This window comes from Stegostoma tigrinum, chromosome 26 (genome assembly GCF_030684315.1).
Source record: "Stegostoma tigrinum isolate sSteTig4 chromosome 26, sSteTig4.hap1, whole genome shotgun sequence".
NCBI classification, from domain to species: domain Eukaryota; kingdom Metazoa; phylum Chordata; class Chondrichthyes; order Orectolobiformes; family Stegostomatidae; genus Stegostoma; species Stegostoma tigrinum.
In genome coordinates, this window is record NC_081379.1 from 41919510 (window position 1) to 41938687 (window position 19178).

Genomic DNA, 19178 nt, shown 5'->3' on the forward strand with positions numbered 1-19178 from the left:
TTAGGGAAGGAAACCTGGCCTGGGTTACATGGGACTCCAGACCCACAGCAATATGGCAGTGAATATCCCAGAATATGTTAGATCTATAGTTGCATGCTGGGCTGAATTTAATTACCCCAAGAACATCTGCAATTGGATGGGTGAGACGATTTAATTATCCTTAGTGGAATATAGGAGTAGTATACCCCTATTATACATTAGGTGTAGTTCTAGATATCTGGTTGGGAGTTTGTGGGAAGCAGTGATAAATGAAGCAAACTCTCAATATCCCGTGAATGCATTGAAAATAAAATATACTGTTGTGATTCGTGTATTAATATAATAAAGAAGCTTGCATGAATTACTTTGTTTCTGTTGTTAATTTGCTTGCTTTTGTCTGAGAAATACATTAATTTGCCACTTTATTAGACAAGGAGTGTGGAATCAGTGGTTGAAGTAATTTCATGCAGGGCACACTCTTAATTTAGAACCAGCCACTTGCCCAAGGCAAATCATGCCCAACGGCATGAGGACCCCACGTTCTTTTATAGGAACAGACTGGAACATATGAAGTGCATGCATCTCGGGAAGGTGAAAAAACTCAAAGAAACCAACAAAACGTGCCATTAAAAACCACATGCCCTTGCTCATTTATCCATTTCCCCAAACCACCACTCAAGTGCAGGCTAGGATATACCGAGAATGCCCATCCTGAGTGAAATGCCTCTCTCTGGGGCAGTCATGGCAGCATCAGAGAGGAGGCAGGAAGAACATGAAGAAAGCGCATGGTGAAACCTGACCCTATCGACTGCAAAAGAAAACAATCAGCAGCAAGAGATAAACAATTTGGGATTTCCACCCCCAACTCCCTGGGCTGTAAAAAAGGTGAAGAAGATTGGCCAGCTGGTTATCAAACCCACCTGATGCTCATGCCCATTGAAATCGTGATAATCAGGTGGTTTTTGTAACAGTTTGTGACTCTAGTGTAACACCAAGGTGAAAAATCTAGCATTTAAATAGCACCTTTTGTATCTTCAGCATTTTTAAAAATCCTATACAGCCCAATTCAATATTTAGGAGACACAGCGACTATTGTCTTTGCAGGTAGATTTGACAGCTGGTTTGTACACACCAAGGCTTCAGAAATAGCAATGGGATTGAACATTCAGTCTGCTTTCACTCCAGATGTTCATTTTCTGCCTAGTCAGTTCTTTCTCTCTCCCTCTGTTTATGTTTCCAATGCAAATGAGCAGGAACACAACACATACTGAACAGCATCACTCCTCTCCCCATAAATCTGTCCAAGGAGATGGAATTAATTTGAGAACGAGCAGCAGGTTTGTGGGAAGCAGTGATAAATGAAGCAAACTCCCTACAGCATGTCAGCAGCTTCTCATTTACGATCCTCAGCAGATTGTGATGGAGCGCGAGATCTCCATATTGAGTACCTTGTACTTACATCACTTCATTCCCGCAATGAACTTTGACACAACAGTATGTCTAATAAATTGATGAAGCCCTTACCTAATTCAGTTATGTTGCCATAAATTCCAGCAGAGCATGTTCAATACCTTCTCTCATTCAATCTTGCTCATCCTACTGTAGAAACTGTACGTTACTTACTGTATTTAACATTCCAACAAAATTTAAGTGGGTAACTTTAAAGACACAAAGACTGATTCCTGCACTTGCAAACCCAACCAGATATCCAGAACTACACCTCATGTGTAATAAGAGTGTACGACCCCTATATTGCACTAAGGGTAATTAAATCCTCTCAACCATCCAATTGTAGATGTTCTTGGAGCAATTAAGTTCAGCCCAACATGCAACTATACGGTTAACATATTCTGGGAACTGCTCCCATCCAAATGCCCAGGCCTACAGCTCAAACTGACTAATAGCCGTTGAGTAATTCTCTGATGAAGCCACTTCCTGCAAATCCAGCAGGAAGCATGGTCTAAAAATTAGAACCAGTCCCTCAAAGTGAAAATAGTTTAACATGGAAAGTGTGTCCGAAACTCAGATTTCTTATTTGCAAATAGCACCAACTATTGTAAACGTTTGGTAGATTTTTCTTATTCAACATGAAGAGATATGGAACAAATGTGGGTGAATGGAGTTACGTTGCAGATCAGCCATGATGACATTGAATGGTGAAAACAGGCTTGAGGGGCTGAATGGCTGCCTCCTGTCCTTAAGTTCCAATACAGACCGGGATCTCTTTAAGCCTGAGTCAGATTAGAAGCAGGCTTCTGGAGGTGAAACAACAGTGATTAGTACGAAACTCTGTCCCCATGTCTAAAATGACAGAGGGGAGAACACAGTCCCAGCATCTTCAAATCCTCAAAGACTCTACCGAACTGCCTTTTGCTGAGCTTTAGCAATTATATTTGAAAATGGAGGTCAGGATAGACCCATAAGACCATAAGAAATAAGAACAGGAGTAGGTTGTTCAGTCCCTCGAATCTGCCCTGTAATTTAATAGGATCTGACACTGCTCATTTACTTCCTCTTTCCCTCTAACCTTTATGTAAAGATTGATGACAAGATCCTTGACTGGGATTGTTAACCTGGGCCAATTGGGAAGCCCTGGCTAATCCATATATACAGGGGATTGGTTTTACTGCGTCTCGCATCTACATATGCACTCAAGTAACAAAAAGTATACATATATAACAAGGAGATCAGAATCTTCTCCTGAGAGAAAAAAATACAAGCAGGGGATTCAGAATCACCTCAGTTCAGGGAACTGACTCCAAACTGGCTGTCTACAGCGAGTGTATGTATAGAATCATATAATCCCTACAGTGTGGAAACAAGCCCTTTGGCCCAATAAGTCTACACCAACCCTCAGAGCATCCCACCCAAACCCATTCCCCTATAATCCACCTAATCTACACCTCCCTGAACACTACGGGCAATTTAGCATGGCCAACCCACCTAGCCTGCATGTACTGTGCATGTGTTAAGAAAGGGTGACAGGATACAAGCCTCTGTGCAGTTATTTCATCTTGTTGCTCTTACGGGTCAAGAATCTACCTATCTCTGCTTTAAATATATGCAAAGACCCTTCTGCCACAGCTCTCTTGGCAAAGAGCCCCAAAGACTCACAACCCTCTGAGAGTAGAAATTCCTCCTCATCTCAGTCTTAAATTGGCACCAAATTAATCTGAGACAATGCCATTTGGTCATAGATGCTCTCAGAAGGAGGAACATGCTCTCAGTATTTATCCTGTCAAGCCCCTTAAGAAATCCTACCTGTTTCAATGAGATTACCTCACATTCTTCTAATTTCCACATTCTCTGAACAACGCCCAACTATTCTGAACTCACTCAATCTTCACCCTGTTCAATCTCAGGTCACCATCACACGAACTTTGAGGGTAACAATTAGCCTCAAGGTTTCAGCAGTGAAGAAGCCCAGTTGAAAGCAGAAAAGGAGGCAAAATTGGAGAATTTCTCAAGATCTTACTTAACAAACGAAAAATGTGTTTAGTAGACTTTGGAATACTAAAAGTACCGGTCTTTAAGGCCTGCGTACATATAGGTAAATGACCATGGATTAACTATTAAGGCTGCACTGGGCTTGAAAGCTAGTGGACCTCATGCAAGGACAAACAGACTGTCCATTACCAAGTGCATCTATAATTCCTCACAGGCAAATCATTGCTTGGTGTAATACAAGCTGCCTTTCATTTTGTATGTTTGCAGCTGTCACTGACAAAATGATTGAGTTGCACACAGATATTAATAACTGGAAACAATACAAGGTTGATGTCAAGATTGAAGGAGAAGATCATGGAAGAAAACAACCTGCATCTGAAAATAAGATTGGATCAAGTAACTCATCAAAATAAATTAGATAAAGACGCAACACAAAAATATATACAGGAACATGCACATAGATTAAATATACATTTATACCAATAGAACACTTTGTAAAAACGGAAACATTATCTCTGACCGCACAATCTAAATACAGGAAACACTGCTATAACCTGTCTAATAAAAGGATAAAAATATCTTGGGGGCAGAATTCCTGCCAGAATCTTCTGAACTTCTGCTGTACCCTCAGTGGAGGTTGAATAAAAAGCTCTGGAGAAACAGCCCACACAGTGAGGCAATTGAGAAATCCCATGGAAATTGGATCTCTTTTTCATTCATTTATGTGATGTGGGTGTCACTAGCCAGGCCAGCATTTGTTACCCACTCCTAAGACTTCATATAAGAGTCAACTACATTGCTGTGGGTCTGGAGTCACATGTAAGACAACAGATTTCCATCCCTGAAGGATATCAGTGAACCAGAAGGGCTTTTACAACCATTCACAACAGTTGGCATTGGACCAGATTTATTATTGAATTCAAATGTGACATGGTGGGCTTTGAATCCATCTCCCAGAACATTAACCACGGTTTCTGGAATGCCTGTCCAGCAACACTACTTCATAGGCTTCCCATATAACATCTAATTCCAGATTTTTAATTGAATTCAAATTCCCTCTTCTACAATGCCGAGACTTGGGTGGCATGGTGGCACAGCAGTTAGCACTGCTACCTCACAGCACCCTTGGGCAACTGTCTGTGTGGAGTTTGCTCATCCTCCCTGCCCCTGTGTGGGGGTTTCCTCTCACAGTCCACAGATGTGCAGGTTAGGTGAATTGACTATGCTACATTACCCATAGTGCACAGGGTCAGATGGGTTAGCCATGGTGAATGCAGGATTACAGGGATGGTGTAGACCTGGCCTGGATGGTCTTCAGAGGGTTGGTGTGGACATGATGGGCCAAATGGCCTGTTGTAGAGGTTTTATGATTTAAAGCCAATATTTTTGAGACATGGTGCTTAAACCTGGCCTCCTGATTCAGAGGTAGGGGACACAACCTCAGCACCACAAGAGTCTTTGGGCTGCAATTATATGTAGTGCAGAATGCCTGCTTAATGAGGGAGTCATTAAAACCAATCAGTTAGAAAGGGACTCGCATCAACATTTCCGCAGGAAACAAACAGATCATCAGAATACAACTTAACAGCAGGCCAAATCCAAAACCAAAACTCACTTTTGCAAGCTCAAACTTCACAAATTACAGCTGAAATAAAGAGAATAATGATCGAGGGAAAGGTGTTGCTGTTAAAATGAAATGTAACAGTGTAATAGAACACTTCCAGTACTGCAACAGTAAGGAGGTTGTCTAATAAGTATGAGATCATTGAAAGAAGCAATTATGTAGCTTAAAACTGCTAGTGTGCATGCAATGATATCGATTCTGAAGAACTCCTGTCTTAAAACATTCACATTTACAGCACCTATCACCCTAAAAACTAAGTATTCAATCTTAAGGAATTAGAAGTTCTAGATGGGGTTAAGAAGCTGAAAACAAATAAATCCCTCAGGTTTGATCATATTTATCACGAAGTATTGAGAGCTTAGGAGTCTATTTTTCAAGTATTTACAATCTTGAGTGAGACAATGGGAAAATATTAGTACAGGTGGATCGAAACCTGTCTTCATTGCCTTGTTCAGCGAAGTAATTAAACAGATAATGACAGAGTTGTTACGATTTGGAATGCATTGCCTGTAGGGAGGTGGAAATAATTCCAGAGATACCTAAAAAGAGAACTAGCTTTTAAAAGGGGGTAGGAGGATGTGGAGGAATGGCGGGGCAATTGGAGAAAGGGCAAAGTGGGTGGACAAATCAGTAGCTCCTACAAAGCATCTGCATTTGACTCCAAACAGTAAGAGATATATTTATTCTCAAACTAGTTGTTACATTTCTGAACATTAACAAATCAGTATATTGAGTACCATTGCAGAAATCATTGATAAATGAGCAGAGAGGAGTGTTAAACAGTGAAGATTTTGTAACTTCTATGGGCTTCACTTTAAAGAGCCAACCTTAAAGGAATAGACGGCAGAAAGGTCACTTCCCCCTTATTCCACTTAAAGACATGTACATGCCACAGTGTTATTATTGTCATTGTGAATCATTCAAACAAAAATAATTGTTTCCCAGATTCTGGCTAGACCTCTGACAAACACCTCTCCAAATTCTTTTTGATGAAAACATATATCCCTCTTCCCACTGCTCAACTCTCTAATATCTGACTCGGCGTGTGCAGGAGATCAGATACAATGAACATGACCTTCCCCATAGGCTGAAAAGTGGGTCTGAAGGACTGAGTGAGAAACAAGTTCTCATTGTGATCTTAGATAACAAGGTGTAGACCTGGATGAACACAGCAGGCCAGGCAGCATCAGAGGAGCAGGAAGGCTGACGTTTTAGGTCTGGAGCCTTCTTCAGAAATGGCATCAGCAGTTCCTACTATCTCTCGTTGTGATCTTCCCCAGGGAGTCCAACAAATGGCCAGGGTCAGACTGACGACCCAATTGAGGATGGTTCATGGGTTCTCGAAATGGAAAGGCCAGTCTGGTAGCTTACAGCTTGTAAGCAGCTGCAGTTTGCACTGGAAGGTGAGTAACGGAGAGGATGCTTGAAAATGGCAACACTCTCTCCAATAGTCTTTAACATCTGAGTTGAAAAATGGCTTTTGAATTCAGGTCTGCTCCCAGTCTCTGAACTGGCCTCTAACGCTTTTGGGAGCCTGGAGGCTTACAAGAAAATGCCAGTCAGCCTTTTTTAATTGACCTGAAGTAGCCGCATGTCAGATCAGCTAACAACCATGTGTGATGGATAGCCCCATCTCTCCTCCCCAGAAATGCCTTGGGCAGGATAGGGTAGTGGGGGCAACAGAAAGGCAAGCAGGACAAGACACTATTCTTAGCACCTATCTACCTCCAATCAGGGTCTTCTCAGAGCTCAAAGCTAAGCACAAAAGTATGTTTGCCGTAATCGTTCTGGAGGTCAGATATTTTTGTGTCACACTCCGTCCAAATACATAGTGTCGGGATCACAATGCATTGGGTTGACTCGAACCTCAACTCCCTGCAGAAGGACTAAATCAGAACTGATTTGCCAGGGAAATTTTGAATTGCATTTAAACAAAGTCAGGGGCAAGAAGGAACATGTCAGGACCTACTAAGGATACAGAAAAGCGACAAATCACAGTTGTAGGAAAAGCAAAAACTAAAATCAATCACATCAAACTATGTTTACAATTCTTACAGGCTATTGTTTCCCACTAAGGTTGCTGGTTGCTAACGGAAATTAGTTTTGCAATGTTTTAAGGATATTAAGAATTCAATATTTACAATAAATTAATAAAATGTACCTTTATGATCATATTTAGCGTGAATGAAATACTTTAATCAATGTGAAAGACTTAAATATTGTGTTTCTCTAGGTTCCCAAGGTCTTCACAATTAGTGGATGAGACCAGGGCATTGAACTACCACAGCGCAGTTAATTACTAGAATTAAAACCACTCACGGAAATCACTTTTTCAATGTCACATTGTACCCAATGTTGCATTGCATTCACCAGAAAGTTTGCAATGAGATGGAAAGTGAGTCACTGACTTGGATCCTCATATCACCATTCAATTGTAACTGTTCTGTGAATTACCTCAGCCAACATTAGAGCTATGATTTTAAAGAGACAAGCCAAGGCAACAGCTACATATCACAATCACAGTCTAGACCATGCCACATCCTCTGCTAAAATTATATATTTGAGATCCCATGTTACACATAGAATATGATGAGGCTCCATTACTGTCCCCCTGCCCTGCTAAGATTACACATTCCAACTTTACAACAGGGACCATAAAGACAATTAAAATTCCCTGCAAGCTGCACACGAGCAATTTCAAATAAGCATTTCACACACTTATAGCTTACTGCATTGAGTACAGGAATTGGGATGTCGTGTTGCAGTTGTATAAGATATTGGTTAGGCCATCTGTGGAATACTGCATTTAATTCTGGTCTCCCTCCAATAGGAAAGATGTTGTGAAACTTGAAAGGGTTCAGAAAAGATTTACAAGAATGTTGCCTGGGTGGAGGGTTTGACCTACAGGGAGGAGCTGACTAAGCTGGGGCTATTTTCCCTGGAGCATCAAAGGCGAAGGGGTGACCTTACAGAGGTTTATAAAATAATGAGGGGCATGGATAGGGTGAGTAGCCAAGGTCTTTTCCCCAGGCTGGAGGAGTCCAAAACAAGAGGGGCAGAGGTTTAAGGTGAGACGGGAAAGATTTAAAAGGGACCCAAGGGGCAACTTTTTCACGCAGCCAGTGGTGAGAGTATGGAATAAGCCCAGAGTTGGAGACATGTACAATTACAATACTTAAAAGGCAGCTGGACAGGTACAAGAAAAGGAAGCAGCTAGAGGGGATGTGGGCCAAATGCAACTAGATTAATTTAGGATATCTGGTCAGCATGGACGAGTTGGACACAAGGGTTTGTTCCCATGCTTTACATCTCTATGATTCTATGACACTGAGCCACATAAAAATGGGAGGGGTGTGCATGCGAGCGCACGCGCGTGTGTGTGTGTGTGTGAGTGAGAGAGAGATTGAAGAGGTTGGTTCTATATATAAAAGGGTGTCAGAGATGCAGAAAGGTTTAGAGAAGGGCCTTGAGCATTGGCAGAAGAAAGCCAGTGGAATGATTATGGAAGTCAGGGATGTGCATGAGGCAAGAAGAATTGGACAATCTCAGAGACAACAGAGGATTGCTGGAGAGTTTAACAGAGATTGTAAAGGGCAAGACCATTGGAGAAATTCAAAAATAACAATGACTACAGTTCAAAAACATTCAGTTGGCTGTGAGATCTTTTGGGGCACTGGAGTTTGTAGTTAGTGTGTGCATCCTTTCGTTTGAGTGTGTGGTTCTCTTTGTGTGTGGCTGTGCAGACACATTATTTATGAGAGAACAAGGCCAGCATGATATTTTGCAGAGTGTTGCACAGTCGTGCACTTATTCTGCTTAACAAGTACACGGATCAATTATAAATGTTAACACGTAACGTGAGACCTACATTCGTGTTTAATTGAACATAACCATATCAGGATGGTAAGAGAGAATGTTGTACTTGGAGCCCTGCAGACTCAGCCACCAGCTCCATGTGAACTGAGATCACAATGACCTGTACCCTGGCTCAGTGGCTGGACTTGGAGAAAAAGGTACAATCTTCATCATTCTACATCTCTTCCCCTTTTATTGTACCTATTTTTCCCATTAGCATTCAACTATGAACATTTAACATTTCCACAAGTTTCTCGTGCTACAGGAACTGATTTCCAGAGCACCCCTTGTTTTCTTGGAGAATTCATAGGCCACACTTTCACCCTTGACATTTCCCTGGCGGGTAGTTATAGAATATGATAGTGACTGGTCATCAGGCTGGTCTCTTGCTGCCAAGGCGCAGTGATGAATTTCTTTTGCAGCCTCCAGCCTCGCTGTGTTCAGATCAACAATTTCTACATGTTACACATTTACAAGACCCACTTTGGACTCAACCATCTCTTTCTCTCAGGGTGGCTTTCTGTTAGTTGCTTGAAGTTGTTGTATTTCCTCTTGATGGGCCTTTGCTGTAGGTTGAAATTTTTTTCCATGAACACTCCAAGCTTACATCGAAGTTCTCTATGCACCATTGCTGTGACTTATGTGTACAATTGGTTTTGGTCTGTGATACTATGGCTCTAGTCTGATTGAAACTTCGATGGTTTTCAAGCTCTTGAGTCTTGTATGACTGTAGAGCTCTTTCTGACTCCATCATTGGGGACAGCTCAGACTCAGACTTTGTGATCACTTTACTGGCTGTAGAAATTTCAGAAGCTTCACTTACTTTCATTCCAGACTGAACCTGCTCAGGGCTACTTTCCTGTTTCCCAGGGACGATCTGGCTATCTAACCCCTGGGAGGAACTTTAGTAATTCACAGAGACTACTGTTGATGTTGTTGCATTGCCTGACAGGTTCTGTGGAATGAGTAGATCATTTTATTTATTCTTTACCTACTTCAAGGAAGGACTGGTTCCCATTGAAAGAGATCATGGGGCAATTAGAAGCTGGGCCCCCTGACTCTGCAAGTACAGAAACATCTGAAATTTCAATTTCAAGTAAATGAACATCCTGTGTGCTGGTTTCATTCCCTGTAACTAAATGCTGGAAAAGAACACAATCATTTGGAATTCCCTTGGGTGCTGGCCACCCCTTTCTTTCCCTTCCATTTCCAGTTTCTATTTTGAGAGAAATGGTGAAAGGTGAGCTTCTTCCTTTGCCTCCCACAATGCTGGGACTGTGATGTCTTCAGTGTTTGCCAACCAAAGGATATCTAAAACTATACAGGCAGCTTAATTTAATAAAGAACTATAACAATTTGGATTTATGCATAAGGTCTTTGTGATCTCCTTTGCACTGTGGCAAAATATAACATGCATCTGGTTTCTTACTCTGATTCTTACATTTCCCGAGCCTCAATGTGGATTTCTAGTCTCAACCAAAGCATCTGAACTGATCCATATATCTGCTCCAGCATCCAGTTTAAAATTAATTGTCTGCCATTTATTTAATCTCCAGTGCCAAAAGTCATCTTGCAGTCTATCTCTTAGCCAAGAAGAATGCATGTTATTAATTCACAGATTAAGGTTTTGCACTTTGGAAAAAAGAATACAGGCATGGACTATTTTCTAAACGGTGAGAAAATTCGCAAAGCAGAAGTACAAAGGGATCTGGGAGTGTTGGTCCAGGATTCTCTAAAGGTTAATTTGCAGGTAGAGTCCGTAATTAAGAAAGCGAATGTAATGTTGTTGTTTATCTCAAGAGGGTTCGAATATAAAAGCAGCGATGTGCTTCTGAGGCTTTATAAAGCTCTAGTTAGGCCCCATTTAGAATACTGTGTCCAATTTTGGGCCCCACACCTCAGGAAGGACATACTAGCCCTGGAGCATGTCCAGTGGAGATTCACACGGATGATCCCTGGAATGGTAGGTTACATGTATGATGAACGGCTAAGGATCCTGGGATTGTACTCATTAGAGTTTAGAAGGTTGAGGGGAGATCTAATAGAAACTTACAAGATAATGTATGGTTTAGAAGGGGTGGATGCTGGGAAGTTGTTTCCGTTAGGCGGAGAGACTAGGACCCATGGACACAGCCTTAAAATTAGAGGGGGTAAATTTAAAACAGAAATGAGGAGTCATTTCTTCAGCCAGAGAGTGGTGGGCCTGTGGAATTCATTGCCACGGAGTGCAGTGGAGGCCGGGACGTTGGATGCCTTCAAGGCAGAGATCGACAAATTCTTGATCTCAGAAGGGCTACAGGGAGAGTGCAGGGAAGTGGAGTTGAAATGCCCATCAGCCATGATTTAAATGGCGGAGTGGACTTGATGGGCCGAGTGGCCTTACTTCCTCTCCTATGTCTTATGGTCTTATGGTCTAATTTCAGAGATAAAATGGCACATGAGGAGAGGTTGAGCAGTTTACACCAATCTTAGAGTTTAGAAGAATGAAAGGAGATCTAACTGAGGTTTTTAAGATACAAATGAGAATGACAGATTAGATATAGAGTGAATGTTTCTTCTTGCGAGGCAATCTAGAATGGGAGGTCATAGTTTTAGGCTGAGGGGTGGCATCTTTAAAAGAGAGATGAGGACGAATTGCTTCTCTCAAAGGGTCATGAATCTGTGAAAGTCATTACTTCGGCGAGTGATGGGTGAAAGGACACTGAATAAATTTGAGGAGGAGATGGAGATTTTTAATTGGTCTCAGGTTAAAAGTGAAATATCTCCTCATGGCCAGTATCCTATCAATAAGTCACCCTTTATTTACACATATGTAGTAAGTGACACTGGTCCAGCTTCCTCAGAGCCAACTCTGAGTGAACAGGATGTCTGACACTCCTGGTTATATCTGTCAGCCAGGGCTCCCTGATGGGAAACAGGTTAACAGCCCCAATCAGGGAACTCATATTCTATGAGGTCTGCCTGGCCGACCTCATTATAAACTACAAAGGTTACACCTCTCTCAGGGGTCTCTTCCAGGGGCACCTGGCATGTGGAAACTTACTGTTCACTGCAGCCTAGTGATTTCTTCCTGCTGCTAAACTTGGGCCCTGCCATGGGGCCTTCTCCTGCCCTTTTGGAGTACTGAGCGGGCCAAGCAGTTTCCTGTCACTGGGCTTCATATCAGGCTTTTACCACTTTCCCCTGGTTCCAAGGCTCTGGGGGCCATTTCCACCAGCGACTCTGAGATCGACTTGTGACTGAACAGCACCAAGCTTTATTGGGTAAAACAATGTAAAGAAGATAGTGCAAGATGACATCTTACACAGAGACCCACGTCAAACGTCCACAACGTCACCTTGTACAGGAATGTCCTTTTGTACAGGTTCAGGAGCTATTTTTAGAGTTCTTTTTACTCAGTTGTGGGTGTCACCGGCTGGCCAGCATTTATTACCCATCCCTAGTTGCCTTTGAGAAGGTGGTGACGAGCTGCCTTCTTGAACTGCTGCAGTCCACCTGCTGTGGGTTAACCCACAAAGCCCTTCGGGAGGGAATTCCAGGATTTTGAACCAGTGACAGTGAAGTAGTGGCGATATATTTCCAAGTCAGGATGGTGACTGGCTTGGTGGGAAACTTGAAGTAAGTGGTGTTCCCGTATATCTACTGCATTTGTCCTTTTCGATGGAGGTGATCATGGGTTTGGAAGATTCTATCTGAGGATCTTTGGTGAATAATAACGGATACAATTGCCTTCATTCTGCGCTTTCTCAGTGCTAGCTCTTCACTGATTATTACTTCAGATCTGAATGGTTCAGTGATTACGTCACTTTTTGTATTTACTCACTAAGCCATCAGAGGGAGCTGTTTAATCCTTTTGTAACAAAACTGTTAACGATGTTGCAACTTCTGATAAAAACAGGCTTGATGACTCTTCGCTGTTTTACCCCATTTAAAAGCTAGCATTGCAAGCAGTCAGTTACAACAGATTCGCGGCGACTAGTTTCAGAATGACAAGTACGCACAGCTTTTGCTGGGTGCATTCCACTGATTTTAAACAGAGCACGTGAGGGAGCAAGATAAAGTGTGAAGCTGGATGAACACAGCAGGCCAAGCAGCATCTCAGGAGCACAGCGTTTTATTGTGCTGCAGTCAATTTTACTATGAGAAAAACGTTCAAACCTGACCAATCCAGATGGAACAAAAGTCTGATTTTTCACTGGGAATTTACTTCATTCATTTTGCTGGTTGGGATTAAAATGTATTTTATATTAGGGGCTGCCAGTTTCCCGACCAACAGCCACTTCACGTGGCTGTTTACCAACAAAAGTAATGAACAGAACATCTCTTCCCTTATTCCTGTTCACTGCTGCCTCTGGGATTCTTGGTCCAAATACATTAAAAGGGAGTTTGGCGGGTTGTTGAATAATAACCCCTCACTATTGAAAAACATGTTCTCAGAGCCAGAATTCCACACTTAACATCACCACTGTCATTATATTGAGTTCCTGCATCGCAAGTGACAGCGAGCTGTTGCTACCCTCTTTAGAACTCATTATCCTCTCTCAAACTCAGTGCCAAATGTTCATTTATCTCGATATAATTCATTCTCGCATCCATTCAAATCTGCTTGGAAATGGTCCTTTTGTCAAATTCCCAGCATTGATTAACCTGTGAGGCTGGATGAACACAGCAGGCCAAGCAGCATCTCAGGAGCACAAAAGCTGACATTTCAGGCCTAGACCCTTCATCAGAGAGGGGGATGGGGAGAGGGAACTGGAATAAATAGGGAGAGAGGGGGAGGCGGACCGAAGATGGAGAGAAAAGAAGATAGGTGGAGAGAGTATAGGTGGGGAGGTAGGGAGGGGATAGGTCAGTCCAGGGAAGAACGACAGGTCAAGGAGGTGGGATGAGGTTTTAAGTAGATGGAGATGCGGCTTGGGGTGGGAGGAAGGGATGGGTGAGAGGAAGAACAGGTTAGGGAGGCAGAGACAGGTTGGACTGGTTTTGGGATGCAGTGGGTGGGGGGGGGGAAGAGCTGGGCTGGTTGTGTGGTGCAGTGGGGGGAGGGGACGAACTGGGCTGGTTTAGGGATGCAGTAGGGGAAGGGGAGATTTTGAAACTGGTGAAGCCCACATTGATACCATTAGGCTGCAGGGTTCCCAGGCAGAATATGAGTTGCTGTTCCTGCAACCTTCGGGTGGCATCATTGTGGCACTGCAGGAGGCCCATGACGGACATGTCATCTAGAGAATGGGAGGGGGAGTGGAAATGGTTTGCGACTGGGAGGTGCAGTTGTTTGTTGCGAACTGAGCGGAGGTGTTCTGCAAAGCGGTCTCCAAGCCTCCGCTTGGTTTTCCCAATGTAGAGGAAGTCACACCGGGTACAGTGGATGCAGTATACCACATTGGCAGATGTGCAGGTGAACCTCTGCTTAATGTGGAATGTCATCTTGGGGCCTGGGATAGGGGTGAGGGAGGAGGTGTGGGGGCAAGTGTAGCATTTCCTGCGGTTGCAGGGGAAGGTGCCGGGTGTGGTGGGGTTGGAGGGCAGTGTGGAGTGAACAAGGGAGTCACAGAGAGAGTGGTCTCTCCGGAAAGCAGACAGGGGTGGGGATGCCTAATGGTATCAATGTGGACTTCACCAGTTTCAAAATCTCCCCTTCCCCTACTGCATCCCTAAACCAGCCCAGTTCGTCCCCTCCCCCCACTGCACCACACAACCAGCCCAGCTCTTTCCCCCCACCCACTGCATCCCAAAACCAGTCCAACCTGTCTCTGCCTCCCTAACCGGTTCTTCCTCTCACCCATCCCTTCCTCCCACCCCAAGCCGCACCCCCATCTACCTACTAACCTCATCCCACCTCCTTGACCTGTCCGTCTTCCCTGGACTGACCTATCCCCTCCCTACCTCCCCACCTATACTCTCTCCACCTATCTTCTTTTCTCTCCATCTTTGGTCCGCCTCCCCCTCTCTCCCTATTTATTCCAGAACCCTCACCCCATCCCCCTCTCTGATGAAGGGTCTAGGCCCAAAACGTCAGCTTTTGTGCTCCTGAGATGCTGCTGGGCCTGCTGTGTTCATCCAGCCTCACATTTTATTACCTGGGAATTCTCCAGCATCTGCAGTTCCCATTATCATTGATTAACCTGTGCTCACCAGGTTCATCCCTGCCTCCTTTTCTTTGGACAGGGTTGTCACATCTGCAACTGTACAGTCTGTAGCTGCTGTTTCAATTAATGCGATTAGCTGTCTACATAATTTACTGCCAGGTTTTGACTGTTACTTTGTATTTAGTTCGCCACAAAGGATTAATTGCCTGTGATTCAATTCATTGCCACTGTCTTATTATTTGGCACCGCCATGTTTTTATGACCCACTATTTAATTCACTATCAAGTGCATGTTACTGACCATATTACGGGCATGTACGGCTGATGGCAGTATCTTTGTCATGTCCCCCATATAATCCATTGGCAAGTGCCTCTTATTCTCTATCTGTAACTCACTGCCAAGTTTACTTTTCCCACATTCTGACCTATCTGGTTATCTTTCCGTCTCAGGCTCCAACCACTGGTTATGTTCTATGAAATATGCTCTCCACTACAGCACATCGTCAATGTAAGGCGTTATTTTTCATGTTACTTATTACCTAATCGTCCTGAAATTTCACCAGGAGTCCTGCTGATCTTCACTAAAAAAAATCGTTTCGTGGTTAATTGAGACCCTCTCAGAGTCTTAAGTTTTAAGTCCCTTCACTCATTTTTTATGGGAAGGGCCGAGGAATGGGTAAAGGAGTGGGTGCGGGCTGTGTGGTGATTTAGCAATACACCACACTGTGAAACAATTAGCAGCAAAAGTGCAGTATTAGATGAGGGTAAAATTGTATCAGAAATGAAGGGTCTAGGCCCGAAATGTAAGCTTTTGTGCTCCTGAGATGCTGCTTGGCCTGCTGTGTTCATCCAGCTTCACACTTTGTTATATTAGATGAGGGGACGGATTGAGTCGACCTTTGACAGCTGTCAATCACTGTTCCTGCCGTTTCCATGCAGATCTGTGGTCGGACCTATGGTTAAAGGGGAATTTTGTACTACTTGTGTTCCTCCAACAACTGTGACGTGGTACATAACTTGCAGATTCGTTGCAGGACAAGAGGGGGTCAGTCGGTCCGGCATCCAACAGTGCAAATCACCTGGAGACCCCCCCCCCACCCCACTTTCTCCCTACAGTCCTGTACTAATCAAACAGCACTTACCTATGTCTTCTGGCTTATATCGATTCGTCGAACAACATTGACTACAACACCGGTCACCTGCTCTTCACAACATTGTTGGCGACCTACTATCTTCTATATAACCCGTGACCCCGCTCATGCCTGCCTTCATCTGGGCTATCCGGTTGTCCTCTGTCAGTGCTGAATGTTGAAAAGTTTTTCAGCAACCAAGGGGTTAATGCAGATCTCTGAAAGCACAGGCCCGCTCTGCAAATCAGTCACTTCAGATCTGGAAGAGGAGCAATTCAAAAATACAAGCGAACGGGTCCATATGGTGCCATGATTGCTCACAGGATCCTGCTCACTACAAACTCTGAGCAGCAATCAGTTGGCGTGCCGAAGGGGTCCAGTGGACAGTCCAGTCCAGTTTAAACATACACCCTGCTTTGTGCCTGTCAATATTGCTCACACGGTACTTCTAACACGAGACAAAACCTATACCGTAGAGACAGACTGCTGGAGATTGCACGTTATGGTCAGGGTGACGTATAGTTGTCAGATGCTCCCAACGCTGCAAACACTTCTTTCAGAAATTCAAGCTGCACTTGCCTGCAATCAGACAGTAGTTAGCAAGGCTTTTTTTGCCAAGTCAATTTTAGGGCTTTTTTTTCCTTAACAGGGTTCCGGGTCAGCCAGAACAGCGGAGAATGTTGCCTGATTTCTGCAGGGATGCGGGCACAGTGACACTTACCTGTGTTCAAGCAGCTGATGCAGACTGACACTTCCCAGTGGGGTTTGTTTTTCTCTCAAACGGATCCAAGATACCAAATTCCTTCAGCTTTGCTGTTGTATTTTTTTTGAAATAGGGCTCTCCGTCTTCCTCTGCTCTGACTGGTTGCAAGCGAGTTTGCCAAGGAATTTCCTGAATGGTAGTCACATGAGACCGAAGCCCCTACAGCAGAGGCGAGCAGAAATTGCAGTGAGTGGATTGCGAGCTCTGGCAGCCGGCAACATCGGTGAGGGAGCAGGATGCTAGCGCAGCTCGGATTGAGAAACAGCCCTCCTCCTCTTCTCTGCCCCTCCCCCCTCACCCCCTCCACCTCTCTCTCTCTCTCTCTCTCTCTCTCTCTCCCTCAGATCCTGACAGCTGAATGCTATCCCCAGGAAGGCTGACTCACGCTTTCTCCCCTTCAGCCTGGGGCACTGCCACAAGTGAAGCGGGTTTGTGATTTCAGAAGCTGCCTCTCCAGCTGGGAATACCTCTCGTCTTTTAGAGTCCCTCCACTCCCTCTTGTCGAGGACTCTGGGAAGGTTTGCAAAGAGACTGCAGTGTAAGCAACGAAAGATGGAAGGGAAGTGGATTTGAATCAGTCTTAGGCAGCTGTCAATCACTGTTCTCGCCAGCTTCCGTACAGATTTGCACTCAGATTTACGGTTAAAGGGAACCGGGATCCTACAGTGGTACTGAGATGCCACAGAATCACACACCAGTCATAGAGGCGCAGAGATGTACAGGTCCAACTTGTCCGTGCTGACCAGATATCCTAAATTAATCTAGTCCCATTTGCCAGCTTTTGGTTCATAGCCCTCTAAACCCTTACTATTCATATGCCCGCCCAGATGCCTTTTAAATGCTGTAACTGTAAAAGGAGGCCATCCAGCCCATCATATTAGTGCCAGCCATCTGACGCAGCAATCCACCCATCATCACTCCCCTGCTTTCTCCTAATACTTCTGTCCTTTACAGAAAATAATCCAATTCTCTCTTGAATGTCTAGATTAAACCAGCCTTCACCACACTCTCAGGCAGTGCATCCCAGTTTCTAACCATTCACTGCACAAAGGAAAGCTCTGTATGTCTCCACTAATACTTTTGCCAATTGCTTTCAATCGTGCCCTCACTTTGTCAACCCAATGTGAACAGCTTCTCCCTCTCTTCTTCTATCCAGACACATGGTTTGCACGCCTTTATCAAACCTCCTTTCATCCTTAGCCTCTCCAAGGGAAACAGTCCTAATTCTCTCATACATCTATGTACCAAAGATTCTTATCCCTGGAACCATTTTTGTGAATGTTTTCTGCACTCTCTCTAACTCCTTCACATCTTCCATAAAATCTGGTGCCCTGAAGTAAATAGAATCCTCCAGTTTTTAATTGAAGTTTAACACCTTTGTTCTTGTATTCTTTGCAAATGTTAATAAAATCTATGATATTAGGACACTCCCTCAACCTGTACAGCCACTTTCAAGTACTCATGCACATATACACCCAGACCCCTCTCTAACAACCCCCTTTAGAATTTATTTCTCCACATACTTCCCAACCAAAATAAATAATTTCACACTTCTGTGCATTGAGTTCAGTAGCTTATCTATGCCCTTTTGAAGTTCCAAGCAATTTGTTGTCATAGGTCATAATGTTTCTGAGTTTCACATGACATACATGTTTTGAACTTGTGCCCCATACACCAAAGTATGGGTCACTACAGGGTCTGGATAGAATGCTATTCAGAGGGTCGGTGTGAACTGAACGGGCCAGGTGGCCTGCTTCCACACTGTAGAGACTCTATAGTTTCTCTTCAAATATTTATCACCCCTACCTGAGTGAGCAGATGAGTCCTGGGTTTAACCTCATCTGAAAAGTGACGTCTTCACTTTCATAGAACATAGAACATTACAGCACAGTACAGGCCTTTCGGCCCTCAATGTTGTGCCGACCTGTCATACCGATCTCAAGCCCATCTAACCTACACTATTCCACGTACGTCCATATGCTTGTCCAGCATACTGTAATTTCCTAATACTGTACTGGAGTCTCAGCTCAGGTCAAGACATGGAATTCTAGGCCGACGACCTGCTGATTCCAGGGGAGACTGTGATACATTGTACCACAACAAGCACAGTGAATTAAACTGAGACTGGAGACAGAGTGTGACTAACCACTGGCACAAATGACAAAACAGAATTTAGGAAAAAGGCATGTACAGATGAAATTTTTTGAGAAGTAGTCTTTCTCCTGTTTTAATCTGGAGAGCTAGGAATTCTATCCGCATCAGAAATACTTTGGCACCCACACACATCGGCAA

General features: G+C 43.8%; 1 protein-coding gene across 6 annotated transcripts in view; it reads right to left on the minus strand.

The window, feature by feature from the left end:
* The window catches only part of LOC125464226 (apoptosis-inducing factor 3), a 120637-nt gene extending 103493 nt beyond the window's left edge, over window positions 1-17144 (minus strand). For 5 of the 6 annotated variants that reach the window (XM_048556457.2, XM_048556462.2, XM_048556459.2 and 2 more), the window contains exon 1: window positions 16845-17144. The gene's annotated coding sequence lies outside the window, so the exon portion shown is untranslated. Of the gene's footprint in view, window positions 1-16135; window positions 16788-16844 lie in introns of those variants that run through there. The other variant, XM_048556455.2, reaches the window with a different exon arrangement.
* Between the last annotated feature and the right edge of the window lie 2034 nt (window positions 17145-19178).